Source organism: Sapajus apella, unplaced genomic scaffold (genome assembly GCF_009761245.1).
Source record: "Sapajus apella isolate SASKATOON/1434 unplaced genomic scaffold, GSC_monkey_1.0 scaffold166, whole genome shotgun sequence".
Lineage (NCBI taxonomy): Eukaryota > Metazoa > Chordata > Mammalia > Primates > Cebidae > Sapajus > Sapajus apella.
In genome coordinates this window covers 1,552,866-1,559,151 of record NW_022437106.1, presented here as the reverse complement: position 1 = coordinate 1,559,151, position 6,286 = coordinate 1,552,866, and the positions used below count along the sequence as shown (strand labels likewise).

The 6,286-nt window shown below is 46.2% G+C and overlaps 1 long non-coding RNA gene across 1 annotated transcript in view; it reads left to right on the top strand.

Annotated features, from left to right (window-relative positions):
* The first annotated feature begins 3,082 nt into the window (after positions 1 to 3,082).
* LOC116542301 overlaps positions 3,083 to 6,286 on the top strand; it is a 13,997-nt gene continuing 10,793 nt past the window's right edge. The window contains exon 1 of the long non-coding RNA XR_004265152.1: positions 3,083 to 3,486. This is a non-coding gene — a long non-coding RNA (uncharacterized LOC116542301). The remainder of the gene's footprint in view (positions 3,487 to 6,286) is intronic.

Here is a 6,286-nt window from a genome sequence, read left to right as displayed (position 1 = left end):
TTGAACTCCTGGGCTCAAGTGAGCCTCCTGACTCAGCCTCCCAAAATGCTGCGATTACAGGCAGGAGCTAACACATCCAGCCTAGTTTTCTCTCCTATACAGTGGGCGTTTCACATAACAACCTCAGAAGGATGTTAGAGGATTCAATTAATTTTTTAAAAACATTTAAAACATAAATTCAATAATATGCAAGAAAGTGCAGGAGAAATGAGATGCTATTATGGTATCAGAATATTCTGGTTACAGAATATCCAGGAGACCGAAGAGACCAATGGGTGAAAGAGGAGGATTTTATTAAGGTGGCCACCAGTTCAGCGGATTAGCAACCCAAGGCCGAGCCCCGAGAAGGAAAAGGGGTACTTTTTATACATCAGGGATGAAGTAGCAGCTAACAGGTTTACAGAAGCCAGAGCAAAGAACAGTTAATTTGTAACACATCTTGTGATGTACATTACATTTGAAAAATAACATTTTGAGGAACGCATTATACATTCTTTGTGTGTTATCTTGCCCCGTGACCTTGCAGCTGGTCAGCGAGAAAAACATGAGTCTTGAGATGCCTGGGAACTTTGCTGAGAATGTGGGGACAATAGATAAGGTAGGTTTTACAGCGAGTTAGTTCATTTTAAGCAGAGCTGGGGCTAGGTTTTATATTAAACAGCACACAACACAGCAAAATTTACTTTATTATATAGCAATTAAAAAGTATAGGGTTTTGTTTTTATTATTATTGTTATTATTTAATTCCCTTCTTCAGTATGGCGGCGGCATTCTTATCATTCGATCATGTAACAAAAATCTGTTGCTTTGGCCGGGGCGGTGGCCCACATCTGTAAGGAGGCTTCGGGAGGCTGAGATGGGCGGATCATCTGAGGTCAGGAGTTCAAGACCAGCCTGGCCACCATGATGAAAAAAAAAAATACATAAATTAGCTGGGAATGGTGGTGGGCACCTGTAATCCCAGCTACTCGGGAAGCTGAGGCAGGAGAATCATATGAACCCAGGAGGCAGAGTTTGCAGTGAGCCGAGATAGCACCACTCGCAAAATTCCGTCTCAAAAAAAAAAAAAAAAAAAATCTGTTGCTCTGAGTCCCGATCTGTAAGGGGTTTTGTTTTGCAGTCCTCCAGCGCATCTCCACACTCATGCTGGAAGCACACCATGTCCAATAGCTGACGTTGTATCACAATGAACAGATAATTGCAGGATCAGGCTTCGTGTTTTCTATTGGCTCTCATCACAGTCCAGCCTGTTTATTTCCATCCAAGGGAAGCCGACTTATTCTCTTATTGTATCCTGTTCTGTCACATTCGCACTGCTGTCACTTTATTAATTGTAAGTTCCAAGAGAAAACATCTCTATTTCAGCATAGATCTCCATCTCATATGACTAAGTGTCCTTTTTCGGGAGGCTGCTCTGTGGTGTGTTGTGTTCCCTAAGAGACAGGCTTGTAGCTATAGAAACTGTAACCTTGTGTGGCCAGTGGTGTGGCAGGGGTAGCACTGACTTTGTTGATTTCTTTCTTCTTCACTGTGGTTCAAAATACCTAGGGACATTGCTGAAATAACTGAAAGCTGGTCCCCCTTCCCCCACTGCCCCAAGTGTGTCTTTTGCTGTTCTATAGCATTAGATGTAAAACTCACAAGATTTTTTTTATTTTTTATTTTTTATTTTTTAGATTTTTAAATTTTTCTTTTCTTTTCTTTCTTTCTTTTCTTTTCTTTTTTTTTTTTTTTTTTTTGAGACAGAGTCTTGCTCTGTTGCCAGGCACCAGGCTGGAGTGCAGTGGTGCGATCTTGGCTCACTGCAACTTCTCCCTCCCGGGTTCAAGCAATTCTCCTGCCTCAGCCTCCTGAGTAGCTGGGACTACAGGTGCACGCCATCACGCCCAGCTAATTTTTGTATTTTTAGTAGAGATGAGGTTTCACCCTGTTGGCCAGGATGGTCTCGATCTCTTGACCTTGTAATCTGCCCACCTTGGCCTCCCAAAGTGCTGGGACTACAGGCATGAGCCACCTAATTTTAGCGCCAGCCTAATTTTTATTTTCAAGACTGGGTCTCACTCTGTCACCCAGGCTGGAGTACAGTGGTGCAATCTCGGCTCACTGCAACCTCTGACTCCTGGGTTCAAGCGATTCTCCTGCCTCAGCCTCCTATGTAGCTGGGATTACAGGTACATGCCACCTTGCCTGGCTAATTTTTGTATTTTTAGTAGTGATGGGGTTTCCCCATGTTGGCCAGGCTGGTCTCAAACTCCTGATCTCGAGTGATCCACCCACCTTGGCCTCCCAAAGAGCTGGTATTACAGGTGTGAGACACAGTGCCTGGTAGGGCCTGGTATCTTCTAAATCAGAGTAGGACTTTGTTTCACAGGTCCTCAAGATTAGGAAAATAGATAAAGAGGCCAGACACGGTGGCTCACACCTGTAATCCCAGCACTTTGGGAGGCTGAGGTGGATGAATCACCTGAGGTCAGGAGTTCAAGAACATCCTGGCCAACATGGTGAAACCCCATCTCTACAAAAAAATACAAAAATTAGCCGGACGTGGTACTCAGCGCCTATAGTCCTGGCTACTCCAGACGCTGAGGTGGGAGGATCACTCATGCCCAGGAAATTGAGGTTACAGTGAGTGGAGATCATGCCACTGCACCCCAGTCTGGGTGACAAAAAGACCCTGTCTCAAAGAAAAAAAAAAAAAGGGAGAAAAAGTAAAGGGTCAATGTATAAGACTGGGTTAAAAAAAGTAATAAGAGGCCAGGCGTGGTGGCTCACACCTGTAATCCCAGCACTTTGGGAGGCCAAGGCAGGCGGATCACCTGAGGTTGGGAGTTCAAGACCAGCCTGACCAACATGGAGGAACCCCGTCTCTACCAAAACTACAAAATTAGCTGGGCGTGGTGGCGTATGCCTGTAATCCCAGCTACTCAGGAGGCTGAGGCAGGAGAATCTCTTGAACCCTAGAGGCAGAGGTTGTGGTGAGCCGAGATGGCAGCATTGCACTCCAGCCTAGACAGCAAGAGTGAAATTCTGTCTCAAAAAACAAAAACAAAACACACACACACAAATCCTGAGAGAAAAAAGTAATAATAAAGAAAAAAAGTTTGATTTTGCTGGAATGATCATTACAAGAATGTTGTCTCGGGAAGACAAACAGAAGGTAAAAGCAAGCGAGGGTCTAATAAATGATACTGGCAGGCTGCAGATAGACTGTGTGTCCAGAAATATTGTCTATTTGCACTTTAGAGAAAGGACAGCAAAGAAAGAAATAGCAGTAATTTCCCAGGGCTGTGTAAGGGAGGGGAGCTGCCAATCTGGTGGACGAGAGTATTACCGTATTACCTTCACTAGAGTGTTACCGTATTACCTTCACTAGGCCGGTGAGTCCTGCCCCGAGGCAGGAACAGGCCTTACTTGTTTACTTAGCACACAGCCATCGAGTGCTTACTGTGAACCAGGTGCTATGGATCAAGTGTGAGGAGGTGACAGGTAGGTAGGCTCTGCCCTCACCTTTCACGTTTTGGGGAGGATGAGGCACAACCTCCGCAGAAGGCTGTGATTCCAAGTTCACAAAGCCCCAGGATATTGCAAAAGTCTGCTGCAGGCCTGAGACCACAACCGCCACAACCCTCTCCCCATCTTTTTGGCTGGTAAGTAACTGTGACTCCTGCAACCCAGGCTAACAGAATAAGAGGGATACTTGTTTGAACACTCTTAATTGATCCTATGAAATCCATTTTGCTGTGCAAAGGAAGTTGGGCAGTGTTCTAGTTCAGGCTTGACCCAGAGAGAGAATTTATAGAATTCCAGGCCCGGCGAGGTGCTTCACACCTGTAATCCCAGCTCTTTGGGAGGCTGAGGCGGGCGGATCATGAAGTCAGGAGATGGAGACTGTTGTAACCCAGCGAGAGCGAAATCACCAGTGAGACAAAGACTAGGCCAAATTGCAGGGTCTTTACTGCCAGTGGCCACGGAGGACTCGAGTCTCCCCGAAAGGAGGGTGTCAAGACCTTTTATGCCCGTAAACCACCGCCTGGGCGGGGGTGAGGACGAGGGGCTTTGGACATTCTGATTGTTACTTAAGTGGTTCACAGAGGTCACGATAAGCATTAGTTTACACATTGTCTGGGTAGGGTGGAAATTACAGACCTTAGTTACTTATTACAAGTCTTAGTTTTTCTTAAAATGGTGCAGGGGCCAAAATGGCATTGGTTTGGACTGCTGGCCTGTCACTTTAGGGTTACAGAGAGCAGTTTCTTTTTTTTTTTTTTTTTTTTTTGAGACAGAGTTTCGCTCTTGTTACCCAGGCTGGAGTGCAATGGCGCAATCTCGGCTCACTGCAACCTCCGCCTCCCGGGTTCAGGCAATTCTCCTGCCCCAGCCTCCTGAGTCGCTGGGATTACAGGCACGCGCCACCATGCCCAGCTAATTTTTTGTATTTTTAGTAGAGACGGGGTTTCACCATGTTGACCAGGATGGTCTCGATCTCTTGACCTCGTGATCCACCCGCCTCGGCCTCCCACAGTGCTGGGATTACAGGCTTGACCACCGCGCCCGGCCACAGAGAGCAGTTTCAACGGAAAGCTGAGGTGTGGTCGAGGTATGCAGTTTATGGGGCAATTACCATGTCACAGAGACCATCCTGGCCAACATGGTGAAACCCTTCTGTACTGAAAATACAAAAATTAGCTGGGTGTGGCAGTGCACACTTCTAGTCCTAGCTGCTTGGGAGTCTGAGGCAGAAGAATCACTTGAACCTGGGACGTGAAGGTTGCAGTGAGCCGAGATTGTGCCACTCTACTCCAGCTTGGGCAACAGAGCGAGACTCCGTCTCAAAAAATAATAATAATGAAAGAATAAAATAGAGTTGGAGTCTCACCATGTTAGCTAAGCTGGTCTCAAACTCCTAGGTTCAAGTGATTCCTTGGCCTCCAAAGTGCTGGGATTACAGGTGTGAGCCACCATGCCTGCCAAAGGTGCCTTTCTAGATCTAATTAAGTTAAGGATCTTGACAAGAGATCACCCTGGATTATACAGGTGGGCCCTAAACCCAGTGGCAAGTATCTTTATAAGAGACACGTGGAGGAGAGCCACACCAGGCAGAAGCCCGAGTAAAGATGGAGACGGAAACGGAGATTAGAATGATGCAGCCACAAGCCCAGGGACACCTGGAGCCACCGGAAGCTGGGAGAGGCAGGGAAGGCTCCTCCTCTAAGGCATATCCCTGCGGACACCTTGATTGCAGAATTCCGGCCTCCAGAACTGTGAGAGAGTAAATATCTGTTCTTTTAAACCCCCAAAGTAGGGCTGGGCGTGGTGGCTCACGCCTGTAATCCCATTGCTTTTGGCAGGCTGAGGTGGATGAATCCCCTGAAGTCAGTAGTTCGCAGACCAGCCTGGTCCACATGGCAAAACCTTATCTTTACTAAAAATACAAAAATTAGCTGAGTGTAGTGGCGAGCGCCTGTGATCCCAGCTACTCGGGAGGCTGAGGCTGGAGCATCACTTGAACCAGGAGGTGCCAAGATCGCAGCACTGCACTCCAGCCTGGATTAAAAGAGCGAAACTCTGTCTCAAAAACAAAAAAAAAAACCCACCACAGTTACAATTATTTGGAAGGCAACTATGCTCACTACTATACCACCGATGCCACTTGGCTGTGGTTATTGGAGCAGTGCTAGGAAACTAATACATGAATTGACATGCGCGTGGAAATATTTGCAGCATTTTCTTTAAATCTTTAAATATGTTTAATTTTTCCCCATGCCTTTGCCATTTCCTTTTTTTTTAAATCTCACTGTCACCCAGGCTGGAGTGCAGTGGTATGATCTTGGCTTATTGCAACCTCTGCTTCCCAGGTTCAAGCAATTCTCCTGCCTCACCCTACTTAGGACGGTGGAATTACAGGTGTGTACCACCACGCCCAGCTTATTTTTGTATTTTTAGTAGATACAGGTGTGATATTGTGCTGGCCTAGAGCCAGAACCGGAGCAAAACTATTTTATAAAATGCAAAACTGTTTTTAGATAAGTTGAAATGGCTGCCCCATTCTCCTTACAATAACTACTGTCCTTGGCCTCTGTAAATAGAACTGCTGGTTTGTTCTTCAAAACTATGTAAAGCTGCTTACCTTTTCTTATCAGTAACTGCTAAAATCTGTGATGTGTAAACAAATGTATATCTTGACTTCTGTAAACCACTGAGGTGAATCACAGAATCCCCTAGCCCTTGGAATGTCCGGAGACCCCCGCCCTTGTCTCCACCCAGGAGGTGAATCACAGAATCCCCT